We start from the raw sequence: 11122 nt of genomic DNA, 5'->3' as shown, positions 1-11122 counted from the left end.
CGAAGTGTGCTCCAAAGCTCTCTCCAGCTGCGTGCACCTGCCCCGGCCGCGCACCCGGCCCCGCCCAGCTTCGCTCACCTGTCCCGGGCGTCTGGTGCGGAACCTTAGAGTAAGAAACATCACCGTGCACCTTGGCCAACGTGCGCGACTCGACCGAGCGCGCACTGGCCGAGGTGCACACCGATTTCACCTGGGTGCGCGCGCAGCACCTCGGGCGCACCGGGGTGCGCGCACAACGCCCGGGTTGCACCGTGGCCTGTGTGCTCGGGGCGCCTCGGGTGCGCGCTCGGTGTCGCCCCCGAGCGCGCGCGGTAGTGCGGGCAGCGCACCCCGGCCCGGCCCGGCCCCGACGAGAACGCAAACGGGCAAAAGGTTTATTCAAATAGCATTGCGACGCCCGGCGAAAAACTAAAAAAGGGTGCAACACCGGGACTTCCCGGGAGGTCACCCATCCCAGTACTACTCCGGCCCAAGCGCGCTTAACTGCGGAGTTCTGATGGGATCCGGTGCACTAACGCTGGTATGATCGCACCCGTTATGAGCTTGTCGCAGTGTGTACTTAGCAAACCGCGACCCACGTGCGAATCCACCCCGGCCACCCACCCCCGTCGAGGTGCACACCCTCCCTCGCGAAGTGCGCCCCGTTCGCCAAGTGTGAGCCCTGCCCGGGTGCGCGCACCTTGCTAGGGCGTCGGGTGTGCACCCGGCCCGGCCTACGTGCGTGCACCTGGAGGGGGCGTCGTGTGCGTGCAGTGTCCCGTCTGCAACGCGGTGCCCACACACCACCTCGGGCGCAACGACCTGCGCTCACATGTGGGCCGAGTGCACCTTGGTGCATGTTCGGGGCGCCTCGGGTGCACGCTCGATCTTGCCCCGGTGCACCAAGGCGCTCGGTTTGCCCCGGGTGCGCACTTGGTGCAAGGTGGGCACCCAAAATAGGGATCAAGCACCAAAACACAAGTTTCGGGATGCAAAATGGGACCCAAGGACCACAAATGCGTTCCAAGACCCATGATGGGTCCACGAGAACAAAAATGTGTTCCGAGACTTAATAAACAAATATTGGGTTTTAGGAGAAGAAACATGCTCTGATGCCCAAAACGAGAATCGACCCCGAAAAGGCCACAGGCCAAAAGTGGGATGCGAGACAAAAAAAAATGGGACCCGAGGACCAAAATTGGGTTCCCAGGTCGAAGACAGGGCAACCGGACAAGAAACGACCTCTAAGGCTCGAAATGAGTCCCGACGACTAAAACTTGACAAGAAGCACCCATCAGGCACCCAACTCGACACCCATGGGATGCCGACCCACCCGGGCTTCCACCTAGCACACCTTGGCACCCACCCACCCTCGCACCCAACCTCGCACCCAACTTAGCACCTTTGAACCCACATTGGCACTCACCCTGACCCTGGCACCTTGGAACCCACATTGGCACTCACCTTGACCCTGGCACCCACCTTTGCACTCACCTTGGGACCCACCCTGGCTCCCACCTCGGCACCCACCCAGACACCCACCTTGGTTCCTTGGCACCCACCTTGGATCCTTGGCACCCACCCCGACACCCACCTTGGCACGCAACTTGGCTACTTGCCACCCACCTTGGCTCCTTGACGCCCACCCCGACAACCACCCCGTGACCTACCCTGGCTAGGGTTGGTGCACACCCACCCTGGTGCCCACCTTGGCACCCACCCTATGACCCACCTTGGCACGCACCTTAGTACCCACCCCGTTACCCACCCTAGGACCCACCCCGTGACCCACCTTGGCCAGGGTGGGTGCCTTGGTGCGCACAACTTGCCTGGGCTGCACACCAGGGCGGGCTCAAGATGGCACCCGCGTTCCGTTTTTTTCACTATCTTTCAAAACGGAAATTTTAAAATCTCATTTTTTTCTTTTTTTTGCCTTTTCTGGAAATTAGTGAAGGCAGCGCATCAAAGGTGCGCAATGCTGGTGCGAACCCGGGAGCGCTCCGATGTGTGCTCCAAGGTGCGGCGTGCACGAAGTCCGAGCCCGGTTTGCCCCGGGTGCGCACCTCGCGTGCACCTTCGCCGGGGTGAGCACCTTGGCTGGGTTGCGCGCCCTGGTGCGTACCAAGGAGCGCTCTGAAGTGTGCTCCAAGGTGCGGCGTGCACGAAGTCGGAGCCCGGTTTGCCCCGGGTGTGCACCTCGGGTGCGCACCTCGCGTGCACCTTCGCTGCGGTGGGCACCTTGGCTGGGTTGCGCGCCTTGGTGGGCACCATGCAGTGCACGAAGTCGGAGCCCGGTTTGCCCCGGGCGCGCACCTCCGCCAGGGTGGGCACCTTGGTGCGCACAACTTGCCTGGGCTGCGCATCAGGAAGGGCTCAAGATGGCACCCGCGTTCCGTTTTTTTCACTATCTTTCAGAACGGAAATTTTAAAATATCGTTTTTTTTTGCCTTTTCTGGAAATTAGTGAAGGCAGCGCATCAAAGGTGCGCAACGCTGGTGCGAACCTGGGAGCGCTCCGATGTGTGCTCCAAGGTGCGGCGTGCACGAAGTCGGAGCCCGGTTTGCCTCGGGTGCGCCCTGGTGGGCACCATGGTGCGCACCAAGGAGCGCTCCGAAGTGTGCTCCAAGGTGCGGCCTGCACGAAGTCGGAGCCCGGTTTGCCCCGGGTGTGCACCTCGGGTGGGCACCTTGGTGCGCATGCCTTGCCTGGGCTGCGCACCAGGGCGGGCTCAAGATGGCACCCGCGTTCCTTTTTTTTCACTATCTTTCAAAACGGAAATTTTAAAATCTCATTTTTTTTTGCCTTTTTCTGGAAATTAGTGAAGGCAGCGCATCAAAGGTGCGCACCTCGCTGCCCACCACGGTGCGCAACGCCGGTGGGCACCCGGGAGTGCTTCGAAGTGTGCTCCAAGGTGCTGCGTGCACGTTGTCGGAGCCCGGTTTGCCCCGGGTGCGCACCTCGCGTGCACCTTCGTCGGGGTGGGCACCTTGGCTTGGTTTGCCCCGGCTGCGCTCCGAAGCGGGGTTATTGGAGCGCCGCCTCTTTTTTTGTCGGAGCGTTTGGTGGGGTTTCTCGCATTGGCTCTTCCGAGGCCCGGTTGCCACCCTGGCGCGCACGAAGTCGGAAGTAGGGTTAATTGCCCGGGTGCGCACCTTTGCCAGGGTGGCACCTTACCTGGGCTGCGCACCAGGGCGGGCTCAAGATGGCACGCGCGTTCCGTTTTTTTCACTATCTTTCAAAACGGAAATTTTAAAATCTCCTTTTTTTTTTGCCTTTTCTGGAAATTAGTGAAGGCAGCGCATCAAAGGTGCGCACCTCGCTGCCCACCTTGGTGTGCTCTGAGGTGCGCACCCGGGAGCGCTACGAAGTGTGCTCCAAGGTGCGGCGTGCACGTTGTCGGAGCCCGGTTTGCCCCGGGTGCGCACCTCGCCTGCACCTTGGCCGGGGTGGGCACCTTGGCTGGGTTTGCCCAGGGTGCGCTCCGAAGCGGGGTTACTGGAGCGCCCCCTCTTTTTTTGTCAGAGAGTTTGGTGGGGTTTCTCGCATTGGCTCTTCCCAGGCCCGGTTGTTGGGTGCGCTCCCACCCTGGCGCGCGCGAAGTTGGAAGTTGGGTTAATTGCCCGGGCGCGCACCTTCGCCAGGGTGGGCACCTTGGTGCGCAAACCTTGGCTGGGCTGCGCACCAGGGCGGGCTCAAGATGGCACCAGCATTCCCTTTTTCTCACTATCTTTCAAAACGGAAATTTTAAAATCTCGTTTTTTTTTTGCCTTTTATGGAAATTAGTGAAGGCATCGCATCAAAGGTGCGCACCTCGCTGCCCACCTTGGTGTGCTCCGAGGTGCCCACCACGGTGCGCAACGCCGGTGCGAACCCGGGAGCGCCCCGATGTGTGCTCCAAGGTGCGGCGTGCACGAAGTCGGACCCCGGTTTGCCCCGGGTGCGCACCTCGCGTGCACCTTGGTGCGCACACCTTGGCTGGGTTGCGCGGCCTGGTGGGCACCATGGTGCGCACCAAGGAGCGCTCCGAAGTGTGCTCCAAGGTGCGGCGTGCACGAAGTCGGAGCCCGGTTTGCCCCGGGTGCGCACCTTCGCCGCGGTGGGCACCATGGCGTGCACGAAGTCGGAGCCCGGTTTGCCCCGGGTGCGCACCTCGCGTGCACCTTCGCCGGGGTGGGCACCTCGGCTGGGTTGCGCGCCCTGGTGCGCACCAAGGAGCGCTCTGAAGTGTGCTCCAAGGTGCGGCGTGCACGAAGTCGGAGCCCGGTTTGCCCCGGGTGTGCACCTCGCGTGCACCTTCGCTGCGGTGGGCACCTTGGCTGGGTTGCGCGCCTTGGTGGGCACCATGCAGTGCACGAAGTCGGAGCCCGGTTTGCCCCGGGCGCGCACCTCCGCCAGGGTGGGCACCTTGGTGCGCACAACTTGCCTGGGCTGCGCACCAGGAAGGGCTCAAGATGGCACCCGCGTTCCGTTTTTTTCACTATCTTTCAGAACGGAAATTTTAAAATATCGTTTTTTTTTGCCTTTTCTGGAAATTAGTGAAGGCAGCGCATCAAAGGTGCGCAACGCTGGTGCGAACCTGGGAGCGCTCCGATGTGTGCTCCAAGGTGCGGCGTGCACGAAGTCGGACCCCGGTTTGCCCCGGGTGCGCACCTCGCGTGCACCTTGGTGCGCACACCTTGGCTGGGTTGCGCGCCCTGGTGGGCACCATGGTGCGCACCAAGGAGCGCTCCGAAGTGTGCTCCAAGGTGCGGCGTGCACGAAGTCGGAGCCCGGTTTGCCCCGGGTGCGCACCTCGCGTGCACCTTCGCCGCGGTGGGCACCATGGCGTGCACGAAGTCGGAGCCCGGTTTGCCCCGGGTGCGCACCTCGCGTGCACCTTCGCCGGGGTGGGCACCTTAGTGTGCAGACCTTGGCTGGGTTGCGCGCCCTGGTGGGCACCATGGTGCGCACCAAGGAGCGCTCCGAAGTGTGCTCCAAGGTGCGGCCTGCACGAAGTCGGAGCCCGGTTTGCCCCGGGTGTGCACCTCGGGTGGGCACCTTGGTGCGCATGCCTTGCCTGGGCTGCGCACCAGGGCGGGCTCAAGATGGCACCCGCGTTCCTTTTTTTTCACTATCTTTCAAAACGGAAATTTTAAAATCTCATTTTTTTTTGCCTTTTTCTGGAAATTAGTGAAGGCAGCGCATCAAAGGTGCGCACCTCGCTGCCCACCACGGTGCGCAACGCCGGTGGGCACCCGGGAGTGCTTCGAAGTGTGCTCCAAGGTGCTGCGTGCACGTTGTCGGAGCCCGGTTTGCCCCGGGTGCGCACCTCGCGTGCACCTTCGTCGGGGTGGGCACCTTGGCTGGGTTTGCCCCGGCTGCGCTCCGAAGCGGGGTTATTGGAGCGCCGCCTCTTTTTTTGTCGGAGCGTTTGGTGGGGTTTCTCGCATTGGCTCTTCCGAGGCCCGGTTGCCACCCTGGCGCGCACGAAGTCGGAAGTAGGGTTAATTGCCCGGGTGCGCACCTTTGCCAGGGTGGGCACCTTACCTGGGCTGCGCACCAGGGCGGGCTCAAGATGGCACGCGCGTTCCGTTTTTTTCACTATCTTTCAAAACGGAAATTTTAAAATCTCCTTTTTTTTTTGCCTTTTCTGGAAATTAGTGAAGGCAGCGCATCAAAGGTGCGCACCTCGCTGCCCACCTTGGTGTGCTCTGAGGTGCGCACCCGGGAGCGCTACGAAGTGTGCTCCAAGGTGCGGCGTGCACGTTGTCGGAGCCCGGTTTGCCCCGGGTGCGCACCTCGCCTGCACCTTGGCCGGGGTGGGCACCTTGGCTGGGTTTGCCCAGGGTGCGCTCCGAAGCGGGGTTACTGGAGCGCCCCCTCTTTTTTTGTCAGAGCGTTTGGTGGGGTTTCTCGCATTGGCTCTTCCCAGGCCCGGTTGTTGGGTGCGCTCCCACCCTGGCGCGCGCGAAGTTGGAAGTTGGGTTAATTGCCCGGGCGCGCACCTTCGCCAGGGTGGGCACCTTGGTGCGCACACCTTGGCTGGGCTGCGCACCAGGGCGGGCTCAAGATGGCACCAGCATTCCCTTTTTCTCACTATCTTTCAAAACGGAAATTTTAAAATCTCGTTTTTTTTTTGCCTTTTATGGAAATTAGTGAAGGCATCGCATCAAAGGTGCGCACCTCGCTGCCCACCTTGGTGTGCTCCGAGGTGCCCACCACGGTGCGCAACGCCGGTGCGAACCCGGGAGCGCCCCGATGTGTGCTCCAAGGTGCGGCGTGCACGAAGTCGGACCCCGGTTTGCCCCGGGTGCGCACCTCGCGTGCACCTTGGTGCGCACACCTTGGCTGGGTTGCGCGGCCTGGTGGGCACCATGGTGCGCACCAAGGAGCGCTCCGAAGTGTGCTCCAAGGTGCGGCGTGCACGAAGTCGGAGCCCGGTTTGCCCCGGGTACGCACCTCGCGTGCACCTTCGCCGGGGTGGGCACCTCGGCTGGGTTGCGCGCCCTGGTGCGCACCAAGGAGCGCTCCGAAGTGTGCTCCAAGGTGCGGCGTGCACGAAGTCGGAGCCCGGTTTGCCCCGGGTGCGCACCTTCGCCGCGGTGCGCACCATGGCGTGCACGAAGTCGGAGCCCGGTTTGCCCCGGGTGCGCACCTCGCGTGCACCTTCGGCGGGGTTGCGCGCCCTGGTGGGCACCATGGTGCGCACCAAGGAGCGCTCCGAAGTGTGCTCCAAGGTGCGGCGTGCACGAAGTCGGAGCCCGGTTTGCCCCGGGTGCGCACCTCGCGTGCACCTTCGGCGGGGTTGCGCGCCCTGGTGGGCACCATGGTGCGCACCAAGGAGCGCTCCGAAGTGTGCTCCAAGGTGCGGCGTGCACGAAGTCGGAGCCCGGTTTGCCCCGGGTGCGCACCTCGCGTGCACCTTCGCCGCGGTGGGCACCATGGCGTGCACGAAGTCGGAGCCCGGTTTGCCCCGGGTGCGCACCTCGCGTGCACCTTCGCCGGGGTGGGCACCTCGGCTGGGTTGCGCGCCCTGGTGCGCACCAAGGAGCGCTCCGAAGTGTGCTCCAAGGTGCGGCGTGCACGAAGTCGGAGCCCGGTTTGCCCCGGGTGCGCACCTCGCGTGCACCTTCGCCAGGGTGGGCACCTCGGTGCGCACACCTTCTCAATGTTTTCTTGCCTTTTCTGGAAATTGGTGAAGGCAGCGCATCAAAGGTGCGCACCTCGGTGTGCTCCGAGGTGCGAACCCGAGAGCGCTCCGAGGTGCCCACGAAGTCGAAAGTCGGGTTAATTGCATTGTTTTCCCCGGGTGCGCTCCGAGGTGCGCAACATCGGCGCGCACCAAGGAGGGCTCCGAAGTGTGCTCCAAGGTGCGCACGATGGCGTGCACCTCTGGTGCGCACGATTCGGAGCTCGGTTTGACCGGGGTGCGCACACCTTGGCTGGGTTGCGCACCTTTTGTGCGCTCCAAGGTGCGCACGAAGTCGGAGCTCGGTTTGCCCCGGGTGCGCACCTTCGCCAGGGTGCGCACCTTGATGCGCACGCCTTGGCTGGGCTGCGCACCTTGGTGGGCGCCATGGTGCGCACCTTTCGTGCGCTCCAAGGTGCGCACGAAGTCGGAGCTCGGTTTGCCCCGGGTGCGCACCTTGGTGGGCGCCATGGTGCACTCCGAGGTGCCCAAGATTGGTGCGCACCAAGGAGCGCTCCGAAGTGCGCTCCAAGGTGCGCGCGAAGTCGAAAGTTGGGTTAATTGTCCGGTTTGCCTCGGGTGCGCACCTTGCGTGCACCTTCGCCAGGGTGGGCGCCTTGGTGCGCACACCTTGGCTGGGCTGCGCACACCTTGGCACCCGCGTTTCCTTCATTTTAAATTTTTTTTTTTTACAATCTCTCAAGTGGGAAATTCTATAATCTCAACTTTTTTTGCCTTTTCAGGAAACTTTTGAATGGAGCGCATCATTGGTGCGCTCCGAAGTGTGCTCCAAAGCTCTCTCCAGCTGCGTGCACCTGCCCCGGCCGCGCACCCGGCCCCGCCCAGCTTCGCTCACCTGTCCCGGGCGTCTGGTGCGGAACCTTAGAGTAAGAAACATCACCGTGCACCTTGGCCAACGTGCGCGACTCGACCGAGCGCGCACTGGCCGAGGTGCACACCGATTTCACCTGGGTGCGCGCGCAGCACCTCGGGCGCACCGGGGTGCGCGCACAACGCCCGGGTTGCACCGTGGCCTGTGTGCTCGGGGCGCCTCGGGTGCGCGCTCGGTGTCGCCCCCCGCGCGCGCGGTAGTGCGGGCAGCGCACCCCGGCCCGGCCCGGCCCCGACGAGAACGCAAACGGGCAAAAGGTTTATTCAAATAGCATTGCGACGCCCGGCGAAAAACTAAAAAAGGGTGCAACACCGGGACTTCCCGGGAGGTCACCCATCCCAGTACTACTCCGGCCCAAGCGCGCTTAACTGCGGAGTTCTGATGGGATCCGGTGCACTAACGCTGGTATGATCGCACCCGTTATGAGCTTGTCGCAGTGTGTACTTAGCAAACCGCGACCCACGTGCGAATCCACCCCGGCCACCCACCCCCGTCGAGGTGCACACCCCTCCCTCGCGAAGTGCGCCCCGTTCGCCAAGTGTGAGCCCTGCCCGGGTGCGCGCACCTTGCTAGGGCGTCGGGTGTGCACCCGGCCCGGCCTACGTGCGTGCACCTGGAGGGGGCGTCGTGTGCGTGCAGTGTCCCGTCTGCAACGCGGTGCCCACACACCACCTCGGGCGCAACGACCTGCGCTCACATGTGGGCCGAGTGCACCTTGGTGCATGTTCGGGGCGCCTCGGGTGCACGCTCGATCTTGCCCCGGTGCACCAAGGCGCTCGGTTTGCCCCGGGTGCGCACTTGGTGCAAGGTGGGCACCCAAAATAGGGATCAAGCACCAAAACACAAGTTTCGGGATGCAAAATGGGACCCAAGGACCACAAATGCGTTCCAAGACCCATGATGGGTCCACGAGAACAAAAATGTGTTCCGAGACTTAATAAACAAATATTGGGTTTTAGGAGAAGAAACATGCTCTGATGCCCAAAACGAGAATCGACCCCGAAAAGGCCACAGGCCAAAAGTGGGATGCGAGACAAAAAAAAATGGGACCCGAGGACCAAAATTGGGTTCCCAGGTCGAAGACAGGGCAACCGGACAAGAAACGACCTCTAAGGCTCGAAATGAGTCCCGACGACTAAAACTTGACAAGAAGCACCCATCAGGCACCCAACTCGACACCCATGGGATGCCGACCCACCCGGGCTTCCACCTAGCACACCTTGGCACCCACCCACCCTCGCACCCAACCTCGCACCCAACTTAGCACCTTTGAACCCACATTGGCACTCACCCTGACCCTGGCACCTTGGAACCCACATTGGCACTCACCTTGACCCTGGCACCCACCTTTGCACTCACCTTGGGACCCACCCTGGCTCCCACCTCGGCACCCACCCAGACACCCACCTTGGTTCCTTGGCACCCACCTTGGATCCTTGGCACCCACCCCGACACCCACCTTGGCACGCAACTTGGCTACTTGCCACCCACCTTGGCTCCTTGACGCCCACCCCGACAACCACCCCGTGACCTACCCTGGCTAGGGTTGGTGCACACCCACCCTGGTGCCCACCTTGGCACCCACCCTATGACCCACCTTGGCACGCACCTTAGTACCCACACCGTTACCCACCCTAGGACCCACCCCGTGACCCACCTTGGCCAGGGTGGGTGCCTTGGTGCGCACAACTTGCCTGGGCTGCACACCAGGGCGGGCTCAAGATGGCACCCGCGTTCCGTTTTTTTCACTATCTTTCAAAACGGAAATTTTAAAATCTCATTTTTTTCTTTTTTTTGCCTTTTCTGGAAATTAGTGAAGGCAGCGCATCAAAGGTGCGCAATGCTGGTGCGAACCCGGGAGCGCTCCGATGTGTGCTCCAAGGTGCGGCGTGCACGAAGTCCGAGCCCGGTTTGCCCCGGGTGCGCACCTCGCGTGCACCTTCGCCGGGGTGAGCACCTTGGCTGGGTTGCGCGCCCTGGTGCGTACCAAGGAGCGCTCTGAAGTGTGCTCCAAGGTGCGGCGTGCACGAAGTCGGAGCCCGGTTTGCCCCGGGTGTGCACCTCGGGTGCGCACCTCGCGTGCACCTTCGCTGCGGTGGGCACCTTGGCTGGGTTGCGCGCCTTGGTGGGCACCATGCAGTGCACGAAGTCGGAGCCCGGTTTGCCCCGGGCGCGCACCTCCGCCAGGGTGGGCACCTTGGTGCGCACAACTTGCCTGGGCTGCGCATCAGGAAGGGCTCAAGATGGCACCCGCGTTCCGTTTTTTTCACTATCTTTCAGAACGGAAATTTTAAAATATCGTTTTTTTTTGCCTTTTCTGGAAATTAGTGAAGGCAGCGCATCAAAGGTGCGCAACGCTGGTGCGAACCTGGGAGCGCTCCGATGTGTGCTCCAAGGTGCGGCGTGCACGAAGTCGGAGCCCGGTTTGCCTCGGGTGCGCCCTGGTGGGCACCATGGTGCGCACCAAGGAGCGCTCCGAAGTGTGCTCCAAGGTGCGGCCTGCACGAAGTCGGAGCCCGGTTTGCCCCGGGTGTGCACCTCGGGTGGGCACCTTGGTGCGCATGCCTTGCCTGGGCTGCGCACCAGGGCGGGCTCAAGATGGCACCCGCGTTCCTTTTTTTTCACTATCTTTCAAAACGGAAATTTTAAAATCTCATTTTTTTTTGCCTTTTTCTGGAAATTAGTGAAGGCAGCGCATCAAAGGTGCGCACCTCGCTGCCCACCACGGTGCGCAACGCCGGTGGGCACCCGGGAGTGCTTCGAAGTGTGCTCCAAGGTGCTGCGTGCACGTTGTCGGAGCCCGGTTTGCCCCGGGTGCGCACCTCGCGTGCACCTTCGTCGGGGTGGGCACCTTGGCTTGGTTTGCCCCGGCTGCGCTCCGAAGCGGGGTTATTGGAGCGCCGCCTCTTTTTTTGTCGGAGCGTTTGGTGGGGTTTCTCGCATTGGCTCTTCCGAGGCCCGGTTGCCACCCTGGCGCGCACGAAGTCGGAAGTAGGGTTAATTGCCCGGGTGCGCACCTTTGCCAGGGTGGCACCTTACCTGGGCTGCGCACCAGGGCGGGCTCAAGATGGCACGCGCGTTCC

General features: G+C 62.6%; 2 non-coding genes across 2 annotated transcripts; both read right to left on the bottom strand.

Annotated features, from left to right (window-relative positions):
* Nucleotides 1-415: 415 nt before the first annotated feature.
* Nucleotides 416-534, bottom strand: LOC131872142 (5S ribosomal RNA). The gene has a single exon (XR_009370321.1). It is a non-coding gene; the product is annotated as a 5S ribosomal RNA (ribosomal RNA).
* Nucleotides 535-8339: 7805 nt separating this feature from the next.
* LOC131872141 (5S ribosomal RNA) lies at nucleotides 8340-8458 on the bottom strand. Its single transcript, XR_009370320.1, has one exon. It is a non-coding gene; the product is annotated as a 5S ribosomal RNA (ribosomal RNA).
* Nucleotides 8459-11122: the final 2664 nt, after the last annotated feature.

Source organism: Cryptomeria japonica, unplaced genomic scaffold, assembly GCF_030272615.1.
Source record: "Cryptomeria japonica unplaced genomic scaffold, Sugi_1.0 HiC_scaffold_522, whole genome shotgun sequence".
Lineage (NCBI taxonomy): Eukaryota > Viridiplantae > Streptophyta > Pinopsida > Cupressales > Cupressaceae > Cryptomeria > Cryptomeria japonica.
Note: the sequence above shows the minus strand (reverse complement) of the source record. Positions and strands in the feature narration are given on the sequence as shown.